Genomic DNA, 23,521 nt, shown 5'->3' with positions numbered 1-23,521 from the left:
TTCCTACTCTAGGTATGTTAAGGCTATCCCTTCATTCCTTTTGGCATGACCCAAGTAATGATACGTAAACGTAACGCTATTCCATAAATAGTTATACTCTTAGCAGTTAGGGATGTCTATGTTATTCATTCCTGTAAAGTGATATTCAAGCATGTCTAAGTATGTTCCTAAGTTTCTGGTTGGGCAGTTATGTGTCATTATTTACCACCGGTTGGGCAGTTACACATTTACTACCGAGCTACGGCCGGTCGGACAGTCATACATTTACCACCGAGCTACGGCCGGTTGGGCAGTTATACATTTACCACTGAGCTACGGCCGGTCGGGCAGTCATGCATTTACCACCGCGCTACGGCCGGTCGAGCAGTTACCACTGATCAGTTGGGCAGTCATGCATCATACGATATGGATAATAGTCTCAAAGAGCAGCATTATATATATATGAGTATAATAAGTATGCATATACGGTGGCACTTCAGAGATTCAAGTGGATTCTAATATGTCTTTAATTAATGTTGACTTATTGTTATGTTTACTCTTATATGACTTTAATTAATGTTGACTTACTATTACGTTTCAGTTTCGCCTTACTTACTCAGTACATAATTTGTAGTGACGTCCTTTTGTTGGAGATGCTGGATTCATGTATGTAAGTATAGATAATTAGTTTGACGAGCCCTCATAGTAGACGAGATTGGCATTCAGCGAAGGATCGGTAAGACTCTACCTCATTTGGAGTGCATCCGAGTCTATGAGTCATCATGTCAAAATTTTGCTACAGACTAATGGGTAGGCCGGTACCCTGCCCCATTTGATGTCAAATAATCTTAGAGGCTTTGTAAACAGAGGTTCATTTTGTACATTATGTTAGAGGCCTTGACGGCGCATATGTATTAATGTTTTAAGAAAAATGGTTCAGTGATACAGTGTTGCCCACTTATAGTTATACATTATGAGTTGTCGCCATATTGGCCCATGATAGTTACAGAAGAAAAACAAATGAGTTACACAGTGTTTCGCTCGGGCCAGCACGGTACTGGATTCCAGTCACGCCCCCCAGGTTCGGGGCGTGACAAAATCAGCCATAGGTCAAATCACAAGTGGACACTAACGAATGAATCAATCCAAAGAAAGGCACACTTTTTAAGATTCTTATGTAAACAATCACATGAATTGTTCAACCTATCTGAATGAAATGCAAGAATATACCCTAGACAATGGAAGAAGTCTTGCACTGTGTGTTATGTATGTCTCAGGCGACGGTGAGTCCCAATCCTTATCCTAGTAAAGCGGCTGAAAAAAAGGAATGTAGAGAAGAATGTCTGTATAATAAAGCTTTCCCAACCGGCCAATGATCCTTCCCATGCACTGATCATGGATAAGACACACAGAAGAAGAAAGGATGAGACAAAGATGTTTAGCTACAAGGTGACTGACAGGAAACAAGTTGTTTTTAGGAGGAAAATGGAATCTATCATGAAAAATCCAGGATGAGGACATAGACCCACAGTGTGAAAGAGGTAAGAGAGTGAAGTGCCATCTGCAATGTTAACAGAATCTTTCATAGGTAAAGGATGCAGACTAAAAAGCTAAACAACTTTTTTCTTTCGCGTGAGAAGGAAAGCACATTTGGGGGTTGACAGTACTCCTTTGGATGGTTTAACGTGACTAGCAGACCACGTCGTGCTCAATCAAATAATGAACACTGACTACAATTTGAATTGTCTCCCCGACTCAATGGAAAGACAACTCGGTTCTACACTTCATCAAGACGAAAATCATGCCTTGTCTATTCCTCCAAATACTATTTGCCTTTTCCTCAGCCGACCAGCAAAACAACGAATTCAACTGCAGATACCCTTTAGCTAGCACGTGCTAAAAAGATCAAGTAAATACCCGTCTCATGCTTGACTATATCTGTAAGACAGGTGTGTGCAGCCACTTAGTGAGAAGACAAGACCGGAGAGAAGAAAATATCGCGAATAAGATATAAGACTCAAACTTATCGTATACAACTCTTATCTACGACAAGCCTTGGATCTTCTCCTTATAGACTCTTCGCTCTATCTGTCCGAAAGCCAGGAGAAACTACTGGCCAGGACTGATTGTAAAGAAAGAAGCCAAGAGGCCACTAGAGAAAGGGTTCTGTTTTCGAGTCTGTTTCCGATTCTTTCGACCTTGAATCTAGGTTTCCCCTAATGCCTCCTTACTGCTTTCAAAGCTACACTTGCTTCCTTCCTTCATAAGATAATAAGAGATTCTATTATTCTACACTTGCTTTACTATACTTCTTATTAATTATAGTAACTAAACCCTTTGGGTTGAATTTCCACAACAAGGGCCTTTCTCAAGGGAGGAGTTCATACCCGGAGAAAGAAAGCAGACTACTAAATCTACTATTTCAACATATTGTTTGCAATAGTCTCAAAGCCATCTCTTTTAACATAACCTTTCAGCGTCTTCCTTTATGCTTCCCTCAAATCAGTACCCCCTTCGTAGTCCCTTTATTAAATATCCGCCATGCTAAGAATAGGGGGTTTAGGAAGAATGCGGGCTTTGTTTTGGGGTTTTTAGGTGTCGAACTCTTTTATCTTCGCCGAGATTCTTTTTCAGCGATCTTTTCTCATCCTGAAGTTGATCTCCTATCCTCTACTGACCCACCCCAATAAGCATTACTATATATTTCAACTCTCCCATGGCCATGATTAGTATAGGTCATACCTTTGCCAAGATAACCTTTGAGGTACCTCAAGATCCTATATACTACATATAGGTGTGCTAGACAAGGAACATGCATATACTGGCTTACCAACCACACAACATAGGTAATGTCAGGTCTAGTGGTAGTAAGATATCTAAGTTTTCCCCCAAGCCTCTGATGCCTACATCATCCAAGGGTTCTTTTCTCTTTCTTCAAGCTATTTTCTTCTATTGGGCTAATTGCGGCCTTGCAAACAAACATCCTTGTTTTCTTCAAAACAAGGACATACTTCTTTTGAGCGATGGCTCTACTTCTTATAGTTCCCGAAAACCTCTATGTCCAAGAAATACCTTAGCATGCCAAGTTTATGTCGAAGGTGCGCCTCAAGCCTTCAATCTTTCAATCTCATCAACATCATCACTAGTGACCAGAGTATTATAAACATTAACTATGATCTGACTCACTTTCTCACCCTTTATTACGAAATGTGTGTGATCAGAAGCACACTTTTTGTAGCCAAACTAAACCATGGCCTTACTGAACTTCTCAAACCACAACCTCGGGGATTGCTTCAATCCATATAGGGCTTTCTTCAATTGGCATACTTTATGTGACTCCTCTTTCATTCCATATCCTCGTGCTATATATATAGACCTCCTCGTGCGAGTCCCCATGCAAGAAAGCATTTTTGACATCTAACTGATACAATGGCCATGATCTCTGTGTAGCCAAGGAAAGTAAGATTCTAATAGAAATGACCTTTGCCTCTGTTGAAAGGGTCTCTCCATAGTCTATTCCTTTGGTTTGTGTGAATCCTCTTGCCACTAACCTTGCTTTATATCTCTCAATCTCCCCACTTGGGTGGAACTTCACTATGTATACCCATTTACATTTAGTTTCCCACAATCTTCTTTCCAAGAGGTAAATTAATAATCTCCCATGTCTCGTTCTTCTCAAGTGCACTCATCTCCTCCATCATCACCCTCTTCCAGTGAGGGGCACACAATGCTTCCCTTGTAGTCTTTGGTATGGACACAGAATTAGAAGTGGATATAAAGGCCTTGTAGGAGGATGACAATTTTGGATAGGATATATAGTAGTTCAAAGGGAGTTAGGTACAAGCTCTTTTTCCCCTTTCCTGACTGCAATCGTAAGATCAAGATCAGAAGTTTGAGGGTTAGTTTCACTCTCTTCATCTTAAGGCATATTAACATTTTCCAATTCAAGGGAAAGACCCTCGCTATTAACAAGAGGAACATAAGGGACGACTAGTCTTCTCTTACCTCGTCAGGTCAGTATGTCTTCTACTAATTGGTCTTGACCGCATCTTCCCCTGGAGGAGTAGTAACATTGTTTTCTCTATGGGTATATGATATAAAACACATCTCACAACAGATCTCTATGGGATTATAAAACACGGCAGATCACTTGACTCAGGCTCTTCTTGTTGATAACTCAAGGTTTTCTTGGTTGGGTCATGAAAATCGGGTTTATTTGAAAATCAAGTAACATCCATAGAGACATACTTTGTTTTTGTAATAGGATCAAAGAATTTTGTGATGTTGGATAACCAGTGAAGACACATCTCACAGCTCTAGGATCCAATTTCTCATGAGAGGTCCCGGTTACATAGACATAACACACACCCAAAAATGGAAGATATAGATCAAGAATCTATTAACATATTTACGAATCCCAATCTTGGAAATATAGCATCCCACTTTTCTTTACTGCCAGGACTTCGATACATTTAGAAATTAGGTAAACGAGTAATTTTTTTAGCATTAGGATTTCACACTTGTACATGTATCTTTCAATACAACGAAAAGCATCCCTATTAATCAGGTAAACCTAGGTTAACACTGCTTCAGACCACAAAGACTTTTGACGATTCATCTTAAAGTATGGTGCCCTAATAACTTCCAATAAATGTCTCTTTTTCCATTCTGTAACCCCGTGTTGTTGTGGGGTGTATGGGCATGTCATTTGAGACTCAATACCTTGCTTTTTCAAATACCTCTGCAGCAGTTTCCAGGAGATGTACTTTCAACCATTATCTAACTTAAGTCTTTTTATAGAAGCATTGTATGGAGTTGTAACAGTCTTTTGATACAAAGGAAGGATAAAACTAACCTCATCCTTATATATTTTTTGATAAACAGTAGTAAGACGAGAGAAATAATCAAAAAAGTCACAAAATCATTATAACCCTATAAAGAAAGAGTTGGGGCAGGCCGCCGTACATTAGAGTGAACTAACTCAAATAGTACACTACAATGAATCTCACTATAGGAATATTACTTTAGAATATGCTTATCTCTTTTACATACAAAAAACTGCAACCCAGTCACACCTGATTCAGATAAACTAGGAACTAAGACTCGCATCTTTGTCACATGAAGATGTCCTAATCTACGGTGCCATAACTCGACTTCATTATAAGAAGAAGCATTCAAGGCCTGTGTGGAAGACATAAGACCAGAAGTCTCAAGGATGTTTTTAAGAGCCCCTTGTCCTCACGTCCACTCCCAAGGATCCCCCCGTCCTAGGGTCCTGAAAAAGACACCGACCAGAGACGAAAGTTACAGTGGAGTTCATGCTTTTTTTGTTAAGGAGCTCACAGACAAGAGATTAAAAGATGGAACATATAATAGAGAATTCAAGGGTAAGGATGAGATTCTTTTATTTCACACTCCCACTCCCAACAATGGGAGCAATATAGCAAAGCTTTAGCTTACCCAATGATGTTGATGGGTTAAGTGAAGAGAAAATGGTACTCATACCAGAGTAGTAATCAATAGCACCACTATCAATGATACACTGTCCACTACTCGAGACTCGAAGGCCAAAATCTTTTCTACCTCTTTGCACAAAAAGAGACTGAGATGAAGAAGTGGATGCACCTTGATTTCCTCCAACTCCTTACTTAATGCCGCAATGGAGTCCTCACCCCTGCCTTTAGAATAGAAAGCCTTCATACTATATTCGACTTGCATGTGTTAAGCATATAACCTTTCATCAAATTCAGTCGACTTTCAATTCAATCTTTGAGGAAGAGAAAGATATAGTTTATATACAGAAGAAACCTAGTTTTGAGTTCTATTAAGGACCAAAAGAAGACAGGAGAACTGGGCATTCACAAGACTGGTTTGATTCTCATCATGATACATTCTTATAATAAGCGGGTGGTTGATAAACATGTATTATTGAGAGGGGGGAGCTGGCAATGGATAGTGTTCTCGCACACAAGCCTATAGTTGGTAGGTCAAATCCCTCTGTCCAAGTGAATGAGTTCAAACTTTGGGCATATAGCGGAGCGAGCCCGGGGAGAGGAGTAGTGTCCAGTAACATTGAGCCCCAAAATAGAGTTTCTATTCAAATTCCTACTTAACACGTTGCCTTAAGGAGAATCCGAAGCTGGTTGCTAGCGGATGTAGAGCGGCAAAGAGAAAAGCAGAGCATTAAGAAAGAAATGGTTTAAGATTAGGGGAAGGCACAACGGTTAGCGACTGCCCGAGGAGTGTTTCCTCTCTTATTTTAAATATTTTAAGATAAGAAAGGAGACAATAAGCCCGTCAACATTGAAGATTCCGCTTTTGGTAGCTGTTAGGCAAGTGATACCGTACGCAAGTCCGCACCTATATAGTGAGGGTGTGTTAAGGCGAGTTGATGATCTAATACGGTTGTCTTACTTTTCATATGTATGTGGAGGGAACCTGACATTAAGTAGTGGGGCCAACCACAAAGGAATATGTTTGAATGTTGATATATATCGTCTTTCAGCTGACCTTTCCAAACCATGCCTCGCAATCAAGCTAGAAAAGGACTGAGAAAATGTTGTCTTAAGAAATGGCGGATAGTTTAGTATAACATTCATTCCTTACCGTCTCTGCCTTCTTAAGACTAAAATCTAGTAGTGAGACTTTTATTCTGCCGCCCTATCTAGTAAGAGCCTCTAAAGCTACGTTTGGCGTAACCAATATAATAGCTGGGCTCGGATTTACTGAAGAAGAAGGGGTGAAGTCTCAACTACCATACTATTATAATACCAAATGCACTCGTTCGGGCCAAATCCTGAAGAAAGCTAAAAAGCGTTGTTTAATGAGCCTGCATAGTATTAGATAGTTGGTCAGGTAAAGGCTAACCCAGCCAATGATGCTTAGCTGGTCTTTACGGATGATCAGCCACACTGGGACTGAGATACGGCCCGGACTCCCACGGGGGGCAGCAGTAGGGAATCTTGGACAATGGGCGAAAGCCTAATCCAGCAATATCGCGTGAGTGAAGAAGGGCAATGCCGCTTGTAAAGCTCCTTCGTCGAGTGCGCGATCATGACAAGACTCGAGGAAAGAAGCCCCGGCTAACTCCGTGCCAGCAGCCGCGGTAAGACGGGGGGGGGCAAGTGTTCTTCGGAATGACTGGGCGTAAAGGGCACGTAGGCGGTGAATCGGGTTGAAAGTGAAAGCCGCCAAAAACTGGCGGAATGCTCTCGAAACCAATTCACTTGAGTGAGACAGAGGAGAGTGGAATTTCGTGTGTAGGGGTGAAATCCGGAGATCTACGAAGGAACGCTAAAAGCGAAGGAAACTCTCTGGGTCCCTACCGATGCTGAGGTGCAAAAGCATTAGGAGCGAATAGGATTAGATACCCTGATAGTCCATACCGTAAACTGTCACACGTCTTTTTTCCCGAGGGGGGATGGAGGTTTTCCAATTAAAGTGACATTAATCGAAATGGAATTATTTATTCAATTTTCAAAGTCACCACTCGGGATAATTAAATGGTGTCTCAAGTCACTGGTTTACTTTAAATCCCAAATCGAGAAAATTTGACTCTGCTTTAAAGTCAACGAAAACCAGAAGACTGAGGAAGGAATTTTGTTAACCAGGGAGAAGGTGTTAGGCATTACCTGGTTTCGGGTTTTTTTGCACGGTCTCTTTTAATCATACCTGGCTTAGTTAGTTTGATTGATTACATACTTTTAGAACCTATGTTCATTTTATCTCTTACCGTTTTTAATTATTTGATTATGGCATTATGGAATTATCTTGAAAAAGAGTCACGCGTACGTGTACTAATTTCGTCTGGCGCATCAAGAATCATGTCACGCATACGTGTACACAATTAATCATATTTTATTAATTATTTAGATTGTTCTCGGCCAAAGTTGCGCAAATGCATACCTCGATTTAATTTTGGAAATCATAATTATGTCACGCGAACGTGTTCACAATCACGATAGGACATTTAGAAGCATACGACATTTAGGTGTTGCAATTTCAATTCTTCTACTTCATTTTTTTTAGCTTTCATTTAGACTACATTTTATACACGTCCGTTTTCATTGGTGAAGTTGGCTAAACGTTTTCAGTCCAACCATACGGCCAAATACTTGTAGTCACCAAAATTTTAATCAACACACATTAAACATCAATATCTTAATGAAGCAACAAATCAAGGAAACCAAACTCATTTTTAGTCCTGAAAATCTATCCAGAAAGATTAACCCAAACCATATACAAACAACAATTAGCAAAACAAAACTGAGCAAACCAAATACTAATAGGACACACTCCAAAGTAGAGGAATAAAACATTAACTCAGACGATCAACAAAATAGGACACAAACAGATTAACGAGTCTATCCAAACAAAAGCATGACTTTAAGTGAAAATAATAGATGAAAGGGAGAAATAAACCTCGAATAAGTCTGAAATTCAATTGTTTGACAGCTCTGAACTAAAAAATGTGACGAACCGCGGACGGAAACACGAATCGACGGTGAGGAAGACCAAACTGTTGTGTATATGGAGCTTGAAGGCTGATTTCTGACTGATAAAGGCTGGTTTTAGAGCTGGATCTTTGATGAAGAAGAAGGCTGCGGTTTCTTTTTTCGGATCTCGTTTTTATGCTCTATTTTTTCTCGTTCTTATTTCCCCTCTGTTTCTCGTCACTTTCATTTCCTCCTTCACCCCCTTTTTGTTTTTTCAGAAAAAGTCACTATATAGGCATGTATATGAGTTATGGATGGAAGATGTGCAGGTGAATAATATTGATCGTGTGTGTGCAATGAGGTGAGACGTGTGAGAGACGTGAAGTGGGAAGTTGGGAAAAGATGAGAATCAGACCTTTTTGTTTTACCAAACTTTATCTATTTTTTACGTAAGTTTACTTCATTTTGTGTTCTTCCTTTTTTTCCTTTGTTTGTATTTTATTTTAAAACAATTATGAAGATAAGAAGATTAACCAATATTTCTTACATTATAGGAAAACTATATATTTACATGTACTTTAAAAGATACTAAGAAATATTCTATAGCTTACTCATTAAAATTCTAATTAAAAGAAAGCTAATATTTTTTTGTAAAATTTCTTTTTCCCTATATAATTAAAATGAAATTTGTACTATAAATATGTGAATATTTTTGTAATTGTTTTTTAGTTTAATTAAAAAAAATCAATAAAACCTATTAAGAGTAAGATAAAAGTTTAAAATATAAAAATTAGACCTAAAACAAATATTTACACTAAAATAGTATATAATTTGGGTGTGGTCAAAAATTAGTTGTTCACAACATGCCCCTCTTTGCTTGGAAACATGAAAGTTTTCAGGCAAAGAAAATGAACAAGGTGACTGATTTTTGACCTCACTATTATTTAACAAGGAAAAAAAGATAAAAGAAAGAGATTTGACCGAGCCTTGGTTTTAGGCAGCCTACATATCCCGGGTTATAAGTAAATCAGGTCATGTGTAGTTCAAGTGAAAGAAGAGGGATGGAGTATGCTTAGAGGGAGAGTCGAGTGAAGATCCGTCGAGGTTCCGATTCGCGGTTCCTACTATTACATCAAAAGGAAAAGAAAATTATATACTCTTGAAATCTAAGAATTACAAAATTCCTATCTAATTGCCCTCGATGTAACAAACTATGAAATATTCTCACAGGCCTGCTTCTTGATCAGGTGATAAGAAGATGGATCTTGAAATCACATGTCTCTGTATGGAATATGTCAAAGCTGGTTCGACTAGTGTTGAGATCAAATGCTCTACTTTCTTTGGCGAGAGCTGGAATCTTATCTTTTTACACATTCAATTTGTGCATTGCAGAAAAATCTACAAACCATCACAAAAAATACAAAACGAACAAAACATTTTTGCCCCAATTTGCACTAGAATTTTTTTGTGAGTTATTAAAAACACAAAAAAATTTATCTTTGCTATTTTAGAATGAAGAATTGAAAGAGAAATGGGTTTTTTTGTGATAATAGGGGATGTTGTACCTATGTTAACAAGATGGAAGGCAACCAAGGGATGTAGTACCCCGTGTTGGCAATAAGACGAGGCTCCTGGCACTCCGGGATGCTACTAGGGAATGTCGTACCCTATGTTGGCAATACAATAAGGCTCGTGGAACTCTGAGATGCTACTAGGGAGTGTCGTACTCTATGTTGGTAATAAAATGCAACAAGGGGATGTAGTACCCTATGTTAGCAATGAGATGAGGCTCGTGGCAGTCTAAGATGCTACTAGGGAGTGTCATACCCTATGTTGGCAATAAAATAATGCTTGCAGTGTTCCGAGATGCTACTAGGGAGTGTCATACCCTATGTTAGCAATGAGAAATGCAACCGGGGGATGTAGTACCCTGTTTTGGCAATAAGGTGAGGGTCTTGGCTCTCTAAGACTCTACTAAGGAATGTTGTACACTATGTTGGCAATAAAATAAGGCTTGCAACGTTCTGAGATGCTACTAGGGAATGTCGTACCCTATGTTGGCAGAAAGTAATGCAACCAGGGGATGTAGTACTATGTGTTAGCAATAAGATGAGACTCGTGGCACTCTGAGATGCTACTAGGGAATGTCGTGCCCTATGTTAGCAATAAGAAATGCAAATAGGGGATGTAGTACCATGTGTTGGCAATAAGATAAGGTGCGTGGCACTCTGAGATGCTACTAGGGAATATCGTACCCTATGTTGGCAGAAAGTAATGTACCCAGGGGATGTAGTACCCTGTGTTGGAAATAAGATGAGGCTCGTGGCACTCTGGGATGCTACTAGGGAATGTCGTGCCCTATGTTGGAAATAAAATGAGGTTCGTGGAGCTCTAAGATGCTACTCAGAAATGTCGTACCCTATGTTGGCAATAAAATGAGGCTTGTGGCGCTCTAGGATGCTACTAGGGAATGTAGTACCCTATGTTGGCAATTAACAATGTAACTAGGGAATGTAGTACCCTGTATTGAAGATAGGGTATTGGTTACCTATAATGCAACTAAAAATAACATGTTTACATGTATATTGGAAGAAAATCAAGGATTCGAGAACTTCACTTGGTGGTGTTCATCTTTTCATGAACTGTTTCCTACAACTATTATGTTCCTGTTCTAAACAAAGGAAGAAACGTTAGTGTTAAAATGGAGGTCGGTTTGTGGCCTTGATTATTTTGATCGCTTGATCTCGGCTCATCTTCTTCTCAACTGCAACTGATTCTTTACTGAATACCCACTCCATTTCTGACCCTGGAGAACCTTTGGCATTTCCAAACTTTGCCATGACGGTTGGTCGTGTGGGACTTAAACTTTTTCAACTTTATTTTGCCTTTGTGGGCATTTTGCTTTTGGCTTCTTTCAAAGTTTTCCATTACAAAGAACCGGCCAATCATGGCCAGACGGGGTCAACTTGATACCCTTGCCGAGGCTGGATGCCAATCATGGCCAGACGAGAACCCTGTAAATCTATCTTGTCATCTTTTCTTTGCCTTGTTTTTTAAACAAAGTTAGACCGAAAGGGATTCAAAGAAATATAAACAATGATATAGAGAATGAGTTTAAAACAAGAGGTGTCCCTTTTAGGGAACAGAAAGACGGACTTATCTGGGAGTACATGCGGACTTCAATGAACATGACATGCCTTTGGACTGGATGCATGATCTGTGTAAACTGTCCGACTCATAGAAACGCATCACAACTTTTGACTTGAAACCGAAAAATCTTGCTCAGGACTGTGTTGATGCCATGGCTGCGTGGTTCCTCTTTTCGATTAATAGTGCCCTTTGTGGGTTTCCACTAGCTGATCTCTCTCATTTCTCTTCTCGCAATCGCCTTAGAGTGCCTTTGCGGGTTTTCACTAACAAGGCTCTCTCAATTTTATTTTCTCTATTCACCATTGCCCTACAATGCCCACGAGGGTTTTCACCAATAGGACTCTCTCATTTTCTTTCTCTCATTTGGTTGCATCCGATCCAAGTAATCGTATCCTCCAATTCTTGAACATTCTCACCATTTGATCGGAAGGACTTGAAAGGATTTGGGTAAAAAGAATTGGTATTGAATTACAACTTCCGAACCTTTCGGGCAAAACCATCGCCGAATCATTGTAACATCTACCCCAGTTTTCACTTTTGGGGGAATGTGGATTTTTGTTTTGGTGTGACCGAACCCAAAGTGAGGTTGCCTACGTATCCTTTGGGAATCAGGTCAGACGTAGTTCAATGGACTTAAACTTGTTTTGTTTTTTTTCTGTTTTGTTTTCTTTTTCTTATTTTATTTTTTCTCCTCTTTTACTTCTTCTTTTTTTCTTTTTTTTTTTCTTTTTTTTCTTTAATTTTTCTTTTCCTTTCTCATTACATATAAGGTTCCAAATAGGGTGGCCAAGGAAAAAGTATCTGGCTCAAAGGGTTAGCAAAGGGTTAATAGTATTTGGGTAGTGAGAATGAAAGCCTTCGTCATCCCAATCAGAGAGAATTAAAGATGCGTTAAGGGTCATACATAGTACCTTTTGACCGTGTTTGTATTGGCAGTTGTATCGGGAACATTTCCTTCGATGTCTCCAAAATACAGTACTCCCTTTTGGCAGCACTCTTGTTACAATATATGGACCTTCCAATTCGGGAAAAATTTTCCTTAAGCTGCCTCCTGATGCGGAAGAATACGCCGCAGAACGAGTTGCCCTACTTCAAATTTCTTGGGCCGCACTTTCTTGTTGTAGGCACGGGCCATTCTTTGTTGGTACAACTGTCTGTGGCAAACTGCAGTCAATCGCTTTTCATCAACTAAAATCAATTGCTTCAATCGGGTCTTGACCCAATCTTCATCCTCGAACTCAGTTTCAACAATATTCCGAAAAGAGGGAATTTCAACTTCTAGTGATACCACGACTTCAGTGCCATAAACCAATCAAGTAAGGGAGGTTTTCGCTTGGACTTGGTTTAGGCTTGTTGTTCTAATTCTCTGGTTATTTTATTACAAGTCTTATCTTCAGCACATTCTACTTCTTTATTCATTATTTCAAGGTCTAACAACATTTTAGGATTCGGGCATGAAGTCCGCAAGCATGTCATGTTATTAAAATCTGCATTTAACATAATTAGAAAGAAAGTAAGAAAAGTGACAAGAGTAAGAAAAAAGACATTTATGGATGATGAAATATTAATTTCATTTATTTGAATTTTTTTTTAAAATATAGAAGGGATTACATCAGAAAGTAAGAGAATAGAGTAAAAATATTCAGATTACACCCTAAAATAACCCGAAATACAGAAAAGACAGCAAGACCGGCTACCAAGACTCCCATCCGATAGGGAACTTCTCAAGTTTGGCTTCTGCTTTTAGGTTTTTCTTATGTCATGGCCATGGCTACAATGGCTTTCAGTGCTGGATCATATTCCTCAACTGCCATTTTGAGGGTCCAACAATTCTCTGTATCATGTCATGCTGCTATAGAGTGGTATTCACATCTAGCATCAGCTTGGTGCGAGGGGGACTCAGGATTTGGCTTGTTCGGGACCACTGGTTGCAGTAGACCTAGACCGATTACCTTTTGAAATAAACCTGAATATGATTCCCCAATAGGGGTGAACTGATTACTTTTGAGGGGCTCTCTTGGGCGAGGATTGTATTGGGGAACATTTGGTTGGGGATTATATAGAGGTTGGTAGGGACGGGCATTTCTGGGAGATGGAACTCGGTTTTGTATATAATGTTGTGGCTGCGTGTAAGGTTGCGCGTTCATCACCGCAAGAGAGGTGGTGCCACAACATAAGCAGCATCTTGATGGGGATAATAGTGTTGTGGGACCTTAGGAAGCATATATGATTGGTTAAATGACTTGCGGGCCCCCCTCGAGCTCAAAGCCAACATGGCTCCCTCTTCCCTCATGTTTCTGTTCATCAAACCCCTGAACCATTCTGAACGGTCTGTGATGTGGCCTTAAAGGCAGCATGACTCATGATTTAGCCTGTTTTTAAACTTTTCAACCATCTCCCCAACTTTGATAGCCTCAGTGGAGGGATTACCCACAACGGATATCATGTTCTGGAAATAGTCCGTCTCCTGGGCCTGTAGAGAGACTGTAACCATTTCTGCTTCATCCATTTGAGGCTTTACCCTAGCGGCTTGGTTGTGCCATTTGACAACATTCACGAAAACTTTTTGCGGTTATCTTTTTCAAATTGGACAAAGAGTTTTCTTTTTGTGCTTTTTTCACTCTTGCTTTTTTTTTGGGGGGGGGGGGGGTTGTTTTTCGCTCTTTGTTTTTCTTTGTTATTTTTTTCACTCCTTTCTTCTATTTTTTTTACTCGGTTTATTTGATGGTAATGATCGAATCCAATAGGGATTGCCTACGTATCATGATGCCGCATGAATCAGATCTTGCGTAGTTCGGGAATATCGGGAACAAAGTGCATAAGCTAGCTCTTTTTTTTCTTTGGGAATTTTGGAAAAGAAGACTTCTTAAAGGAGAAAGAAAATATTCTTTTGGATTTTGATTGATTAGTTTTTGAATTTTTGGAAGAAAGACTTCTAAAGAAGGAAAAAACATATTTTTGGATTTTGATTTGCAAATTTATTTGTTTGTTTTTTTTTGAATGAAAGACTTAGAAGAAAAAGGAAAATATTTTTGGATTTGATGATTTTATTTTGAATTTTCTAAGGAAAGAATTCTAAGAGGGAATTAAATAAAGGGAAAATATTTTTGAATTTTTGAAAATTGAGGGCCGAAACCGATGAGGTTTGCCTACGTATCTCACATCCGGTGAGGATCAGACCCGCGTAGTTTAGTAAGAAGCGAGGAATATTTCAAAATCTCAGTCTATGTTTCAATATCTTTTGAGTAAAATTTTGACACGGCTTGATTTTTAAACAAAGGGATTTTATGAGAACCGGCTAAATTTCACTTTTTTATTTTTCTTCCTCCTAGTTTTTCTTAATTTTCTTTCCCTATTTTAGCAAACTGTCAACATGCAATCCAGATCAAACATATGCACAAGTAGAACGTAAGATGCATGAGGATGGTCTTGTAATTTCGGGTACACCTATCCTAGACAGACCCAACCCCTGTGTTAAGCCCCCAAAGTCAAATGTATGTGATGCAAACAAACGTACCTACTAGGGATCTGGCATGAGGCTATGTTATTCTAGGTTTAAATCCTTGGGAGTGTTTTAGACCTGGCTTACACAAGCGGACAGCTCGCCGAGGTGGGGGCAATGTACCAGGAGCACAAAAGTCTACACAGCCTAGTTACTGACCCATCCTCGTTCTAATTCGTATGACTTCTAATAGAAAAGTGGGCCACGCGCACGTGTGCATCATAAATTTAGAAGACTCGGAAGGGAAGCACAAGAAGACAGTTTAATACAGTTTAAAAAATATCAAATTGATAAATACACGACAATAGAACATTAGGACCACAAACACAAAAATAACATCCAATCAATAAAGCCAAGTATAAATCACATTACAAGCTCAAATTTTGAACCCTGAACCAGAAGGTCTGGGTTCTGTTCCCCAGCAGAGTCGCCAGAGCTGTCACACCTCCTTTTTCCCGAGGGGATAAGGACTTTTTCCAATTAAAGTGACATTAATCGAAATGGGATTATTTATTAAATTTTCAGAGTCACCACTTGGGATAATTATATGGTGTCCCAAGTTACCGGTTTACTTTGAATCCCAAATTTGACTATGTTTTAAAGTCTGCAAAAACCAAAAGACCGAGTAAGGAATTTTGTTAATCAAGGAGAAGGTGTTAGGCAATCCCTAGTTCCGTGGTTTTAGAACGGTCGCTTTTAATCATACCTGGCTTAGTTAGTTTGTTTAATTACGTACTTTTAGAACCTACGTGCATTTTACCTTTTACCGCTTTTAATTACTTGATTATGGCATTATGGAATTATCTCGAAAAAGAGTCACGTGTACGTGTACTCATCTCGTTTGGCGTATCAAGAATCATGTCACGCGTATGAGTACACAATTAATCATGTTTTATTAATTATTTATATTGTTCTCGGCCAAAGTTGCGCGAACGCATACCTTGATTTAATTTTGAAAATCGTAATTATGTCACGCGAACGTGTACACAATCACGATAGGACTTTTAGAAGCATATGACATTTAGGTATTGCAATTTCAAATTTTCTACTTCATTTTGTTTTAGATTTCATTTAGACTACATTTTATACACGTCAGTTTTCATTGGTGAAGTTGGATAAACATTTTCAGTCCAACCATACGGCCAAATACTTGTAGTCACCAAAATTTTAATCAACACCCATTAAACATCTATATCTTAATGAAGCAACGAATCAAGGAAACCAAACTCATTTTTATTCGTGAAAATCTATCCAAGAAGATTAACCCAAACCATATACAAACAAGAATTAGCAAAACAAAACTGAGCAAACCAAATACTAATAGGACACACTCCAAAGCAGAGGAATAAAACGTCAACTCATACGATCAACAAAATAGAACACAAAACGATTAACAAGGCTATCAAAACAAAAGCATGACTTTAAGCGAAAACAATAGAGGAAAGGGAGAGATAAACCTCGAATAAGTCTGAAATTAAATTGTTTGACAGCTTTGAACTCAAAAATGTGATGAACCGTGGACGAAAATACGAATCGACGGTGAGGAAGACCAAACTGCTGTGTTTATGGAGCTTGAAGGCCAATTTCTTACTGATAAAGGCTGGTTTTAGAGCTGGATCTTTGATGAAGAAGAAATCTGCGTTTTCTTTTTTCAGATCTCGTTTTTATGCTTTGTTCTTTCTCATTCTTGTTTCCCCTCTGTTTCTCGTCACTTTCATTTCCTCCTTCTCCCCTTTTTTGTTTTTTCAGAAAAGTCACTATATAGGCATGTATAGGAGTTATGGATGGAAGATGTGCAGGTGAATAGTATTGATCGTGTGTGTGCAATGAGGTGAGACGTGTTAGAGACGTGAAGTGGGGAGTTGGGAAAAGATGAGAATCAGACCTTTTTGTTTTACCAAACTTTATCTATTTTTTACGTAATTTTACTTCATTTTGTGTTCTTCCTTTTTTTCCTTTGTTTTTTGTATTTTATTTTAAAACAATTATGAAGATAAGAAGATTAACCAATATTTCTTACAATATAGGAAAAATATATATTTACATGTACTTTAAAAGATACTAGGAAAGATTCTATAGCTTTCACATTAAAATTCTAATTAAAAGAAAGCTAATATTTTTTTGTAAAATTTCTCTTTCTCTTGATAAATAAAAATGAAATTTGTACTACAAGTATGTGAATATTTTTGTAATTGTTTTTTAATTTAATTAAAAAAATTCAATAAAACCTATTAAGAGTAAGATAAAAGTTTAAAAAATTAAAATTAGACCTAAAAGAAATATTTACACTAAAATAGTATAGAATTTGGTTGTGGTAAAAAATTAGTTGTTCACATAAAGGATGAGTGTTCTTCCTTGGTCTACGCGGATCAGGGGCCCAGCTTACGCATGAAACACTCCGCCTGGGGAGTACAGTCGCAAGACCGAAACTCAAAGGAAATGATGGGGGCCTGCACAAGCGGTGGAGCATGTGGTTTAATTCGATACAACGTGCAAAACCTTACTAGCCCTTGACATATGAAAAAGAAAACCTGTCCTTAACGGGATGGTACTGACTTTCATACAGGTGTTGCATGGCTGTCATCATCTCGTGTTGTGAAACCCTCATTTTGTGTTGCTGAGACATGTGCCTAAGGAGAAAGTCTTTACAACTAAAGTAAGCCGAGGAGTCGTGTGACGTGCCAGTGCTACTAATTGAGTTCCAGCACCTAGCTGTGCTATCAGTAAGAAGGTAGCCGACGCCTTTCGAAGCACTTTCTATTTCTAGATAGAAAGGGCCTTTCTCTCTGGTTTAGTAAAGTCAAGTTTTTGGCCTTATCTTTCAGGTGAAGACGACGTCGAGTTGATGGCAGAGAAAGACATGGCAGTCAGGCGAGCCACCCGGTGGTGTGGGACGTAGTGGGTTTAGTACGCCCCGCCCAAACTAACGGCTCCAAAACAAACAAAAAGATGTGTGCCGCACTCTCGAAGGACTGCTAGTGATATACTGGAGAAAGGTGGGGATGACGTCAAGTCCGCATGGCCTTTATGGGCTGGGACACACACGTGCTACAATGGCAATTACAATGGGAAGCAAGGCTATAAGGCGGAGCGAATCCGGAATGATTTCCTCAGTTCGGATTGTACTCTGTAAATCGGGAACATGAAGTTGGAATCGCTAGTAATCGCGGATCAGCATGCCGCAGTGAATATGTACCTGAGCCCTGTACACGCCACCCATCACACCCTGGGAATTGGTTTCACTCGAAGCATCGGACCAATGATCACCCATGACTTCTGTGGCACACTAGTGCCACAAAGGCTTTTGGTGGTCTTATTGCCGCATACCACGGTGGGGTCTTTGCCTGGGATGAAGTCGTAACAAGGTAGCTATAGGGGAACCTGTGGCTGGATTGAATCTTTTGCGATGGAAATGCACTCTTCCCCCAACTTTCCAACATAGGGGGCTAGTTTGCTTCCACTGGTGGCGGGCGGGCGAAGGGTCCAAAGGACACGTAGTCGGGGACGAGTCAAAAATAGAATTGTTCCATTTTCCTTCTTGTTCATCAATCGAAAATTAAGATAAAGCGGGCATACGGTAAGATGTGAAAACATCCGATCCCATTTCAACCTCGATATGTGGAATAGTCTTGCGCCATATATACTGAGATTGTTCGGGAGACATGGTCCAAGCTCGGTGAAAAAAAAGCATAAGAAGAGTCCGATAATGGCCGGTCTTTAAAGGCCCTTAAGAAAGAGGCTTAAGTCATCGATGTAAATCCGATAACGCTTTTCTTTTTGCTCCGCGAGCAAGGAGCGAGCTAAGTAAATCTTACTTGAAAATGAGTGAGATTCTATTATTTTTCCGTTATAGTTTTTGTTTTTTCATTTTTTTCCTTTTTCTCTATTATCCCAAAACTTAACATAATATGTATCATTACATCCTCATAATTTTTTTTTTAATTTCTAAAGAACTATCGTTTGTGAATGTAGGTTGTGTCGGGGATATATTGTGCCTAGTAAGTCATTTTCTTTGCATTTTATTCAACGAGACCAAAAACACAACAATGATTTGTTTTATGGACAATTATATTATTTCCAGTCCAAATGAGGTAGTGCCTAATGTCACCGAGAGCGAGTTGGTAGAGGGGCCTGAGATCTTGAGAATGGATCAAGGAAATCCTGATGCTCCTCCAGTCATTCCTCATGCTGAACAGGCTATGGGGGATCTGGATCTAGCCTTGAGAATGGGGCAGCCGAGCCCAACAAAGAAGGCTCTCGAAAGAGAGCTTTCGACCTTTCTTTCTTCCTTTGGAAATAGGGAAGTTAGAAGGGATGTCTTGGAAGGGACAATAAGGAAACTCGACTTGAACAGCGCGTCCCCAGAAAAGCTTTTTTTTGAGGATCCGACAACTTATGCAGGAACTTTCCAACAGACCGGTTGCTGCTTCCACAGCTAAGAAGGCTTTATTGAAAGCTTTAAAAGAGTGGGAGAAAGGGGACGCATGAGCGTTGGATAATGGAAAGAAGGTAGAATTGCTCGGGACCTAGTGATCGATTCTTTTTCTTTTATATAGGTAGGGTTGGGCAGCGACTCTACTCCTTGAAGTGAAGAATCGAAAGTCATCGTTCGTTAGACAAGGCCCACGTGCTATGCATCTCTGGTGTTCTACTCGTGGGGAGAGGAATGTTGGAAAGTGGGGTCCTCTCACCTGTGCTCACTTCCGTTTTAGAAGTCAAATTGTATTTCCAATTGGTGCTCAACAGAAGGGTGGAAAAACTCTGAAAGGCGAGACTGATTTAACTCTATGCCCTTCCCTTAGCGCCTCCCTCTAGGCAGGGCTCACAACCAAAGGATGCACGTGGTGAAGTTGCCACCATGAAATAAGGATTGGAATGGTTGAGGATACAGTTTCTTTTTCATTTCCAGCGTAGTTGGCAAGAGCTATAGCAGCTTACGATGCAGTTGATTCAGAAACATACACCAGGGCAGTTTGGGTGGGGAGTCAGATCAGGCCAACGGTCCTGCTCCGCTTTATACTAAGAGAGTGTGGTTGGGTCTGACTCCGTTATAGGGCTAGTACGCCGAGCAGCTTCGAATTCTGCTGTGCCGGTGCACAAAGCAAGCACACAACGACTGCGTAAATCTTTGGTCTGTCTATCATTGCCCATGTTGGGCTGACTCCTTTTTTTAGGCAAGAAGACCACTAGTTGAATTATTAAACTATTAAGACTAACTGAAAAAAGGGTACTACTCTTCTTCCTCCACTACTGATATTGACTGACCTGTTGATAGGATAGCAGGGAAAGTTGAGAGTATATCCGGAGAAAGAAAAAAACCTTTTCAGGATGAGACTACGAACCCTAATGGAGCCAATGAGAAAGCAGTTGCAGGCCAGTGTAGGCTTGCTCCGCACAGGTTACATATGGGCCTTATATTGATATTCTTTTCAATTTATTTTTCAATTTCTTCGGTCTGGGGTACCGCACAATCCGTTTAGATCTATTTCAGTTGCCAATGAAATGGAATACGGGGAACTCTCCATCTAAGTGGTTAGTCCGGCGAGTCAATTCTCAATGCGATGCATCCGTGATATGGGACAGAGATATGCCCCAACATAGTCCAGTCCTATTAAAGATGGAGTCAAATCAAGAAACTCTTATAGATAGATGGGATAGGAAGGAAGAACCACTGGGAGCGCAACTTTCTTCGTAAAAAAGCTCGTCCTTGTCAATATAGGATTGTCTTTCATTTTGCTTTTACTTATTTTTTTTAAACTTCTCATTTTCTAATTTTTTTTCATTGTCTTTAGTACGATCTGGCTTCACACCTCGCGGTGCTTACACCTCTCGCCTATCGGAACACCAACCCAATCTTGAAAACTGAACTGGGTTTGGGGAATGGAAGAACAAGAACATCTTATTTACCACCAAAAATGGTAACATAAGACCCTTCTTCACTCATGCTTGTCATCTGCTCATTAATACTGTCTAGTCAAGTCTTTGTTCTTTTATTCTTAAATATGTGTGCTAACCAGATTCCCCATGTTATATGCGAGGTCACTAAATTTCTCCAAAGAGTGTGTTTATGATCATAATGACCACCTAAAGTTTGATTTCCAGTTGTAGTTTTTAGTTTAGGGTGCCAATGGTAGCATAGTTGCTTAGTCGTCCTTCCTCTTACATATTACAATTTAGGTGTTTTTCATGTTTCCTATAGCGAAAAACAGACTTAATAGACAAATAAGGGATAGGAAAGAATATGTTCTTGAAATCTAGAGAACAGGCGGAAAAAGGTTCATCAGAGCGATAGGGAAAGCTTATAGAGGGGTAGTCTTACTACGACAAGTGAAGCCAGGGTTCCCTTTGTTCGGTGTTGGGGGATGAGAAAGGAATCTATTCGGGAAGCGCTCACCAACCCCTTTACCGATACCAAGGGGAAGTAGGAATTAGACCAATAGGGCACTGCTCTCTGCCTGTCGTAACAACAACAAAATTCCATACCGGAATTTCATTACATCATTCCTTAAACCCTAAAACAGAGACATTGATACAAGAGGAGGCTCGAGATACCTCGAGCGTAATATACGCTACCATCAGAGAGAAAATAGCCACATCTTAACCCATGGTTGAAGAATGAGGCGATCAAGAAAGTCGTGGGCCTCGTAGTACCAGCAGACGACAACTCTGTGGAGCTTTTCGGGTCGAAAACCTGTTCTACATCAGAACCGATCTCAAAACCCTAATATCACCCAATGAAAGAAAGGACTTTCTCTATATATGTATCTATGAAACTAGTTCCTTCACGTACTTCCAAATCCATCCATCTTACTTACTCAAAAGCTTTGAATATTCTACTCAAAATCTTGCTTCTAGCTTTGGGCACCTCTGACATAAATAGAAATAGCGTATATACAAGGCTAGCCTTTTCTCTCAAGCGTCTTGGTATTGGATCCGCTCTTCTGTTAACATGAACATGAATTAGATTCTATTCTAATTCTTTATTCTAATGAGAATCCCCCACCCGAACCATTCTTAAGACCACTAAGCTCTCTCGAATGAATTCGACTCTTTTTTCTTTCAAGCTACACCGGGGGAAAAATCTTTTCCCCAATAAAATGTGCATCTTTATGGCTATATCGTCCTGAAGACGAATGCGACAGGAAGAGGTGGCATTTGGAAGTGTTGCTGACTTAACATTTAGGTTTCGTCATAACAAAGCTAGCACTATCTTTACGCACTTAAGTGCACAACGTGCCATTGGTAATGATTCTACTACTGTGCCACAAATTCGCAAGGTGATCCTAAGTAATAATTGTTGTTCATTGGATTCCGGAGGAACTACTTCGTTAGGATTGGGAAATTGCTGCGATTCTTCTTGAATAGCCTGGATTCTACCGTCGAGAGTCACTTTGAAAGTATTACCTAAACTCTTCCAACTGAATATGATAAAGCCTATAAAACATAGAGCTACTATCATTTCTTCATTATAAATTTAGATCTTCTTCAAACTTGATGCACAAATAGATAGAATAGCAGCAAATAGCATCTTTCTAGCCTGCATATTCGTGGAATTCAATCTCATTTAGAAAGCTTGATCTCTATCTTTCAGCAACTGAACGAGAATTGGTTTAAGAATAAGAAAGGACTTTAGAATCGGATGCGCTCGCCCAGCAAGAAAGGCCCTGACCCTAACAACCAAGTATCAAAACGAAAGAAGAGAAAGAAAGGAGAAGATAACTTCGTATTTTGGTAACTCTCTAGGAGTCATGTTTTACCGTGAATGCTATTAATAAATTCTACAACAATAGTCCCTCAAAGTCGGAAGGTAATAACGAAAATAGCTAACCCAATAGTAGATTTCATAGCTGCCACCGTTGTAACCAATGAAGCAAATGATTGACCCATCATATCATCCGAAGAAACATAAAATACCAAAACGTTTGAAAAATACCAAAACGTTCGAATTCATAGCTAATAACATTGATTCAATTGGCATTGACATAATAGGAATATTTTGTCTATTAAGGAGGATTCCCTGAATACCTGAAATAGAGATAATCATAGAAAATGTGACATATTTGATATAATCCATTTCGGGAACGTAGAATGTAAGAGAAATTCAATTGTGAAACAATGCATCATCTCTTCTACTTGTAATATCATTCAATTATTAAAGAAATATGATTTTTTATACTCATGTTTCCCTTCCCATCCTGCTCTGCCAATTGTTGTGCTCCTATCAACCAAACCCTAAAGAGTCGTAAATTCGCCCTGGGGACATTGGGTTTGTTGGCATTATAGGCAAATTTGTTGTTGAAGCGGTTACTAATAGTTTTGACCATCTCACTTGGTCATGGAAGTTCTCCCAAGTTGCGGTGCCACAATCTTGTAACTTGTCGTACCTTCTCCGATTCAATCAGAGGGTTAATCTGTTCAGCCAAGCGATCTTTTTCTTATTTAATCTTTGCCAATT

General features: G+C 39.4%; 1 pseudogene; it reads left to right on the top strand.

Annotated features, from left to right (window-relative positions):
* Positions 1-6,641: 6,641 nt before the first annotated feature.
* Positions 6,642-7,480, top strand: LOC107827481 (18S ribosomal RNA; annotated as a pseudogene).
* The last annotated feature ends 16,041 nt before the right edge of the window (positions 7,481-23,521 follow it).

This window comes from Nicotiana tabacum, chromosome 19 (assembly GCF_000715075.1).
Source record: "Nicotiana tabacum cultivar K326 chromosome 19, ASM71507v2, whole genome shotgun sequence".
In the NCBI taxonomy this organism is placed as follows: Eukaryota; Viridiplantae; Streptophyta; class Magnoliopsida; order Solanales; family Solanaceae; genus Nicotiana; species Nicotiana tabacum.
Note: the sequence above shows the minus strand (reverse complement) of the source record. Positions and strands in the feature narration are given on the sequence as shown.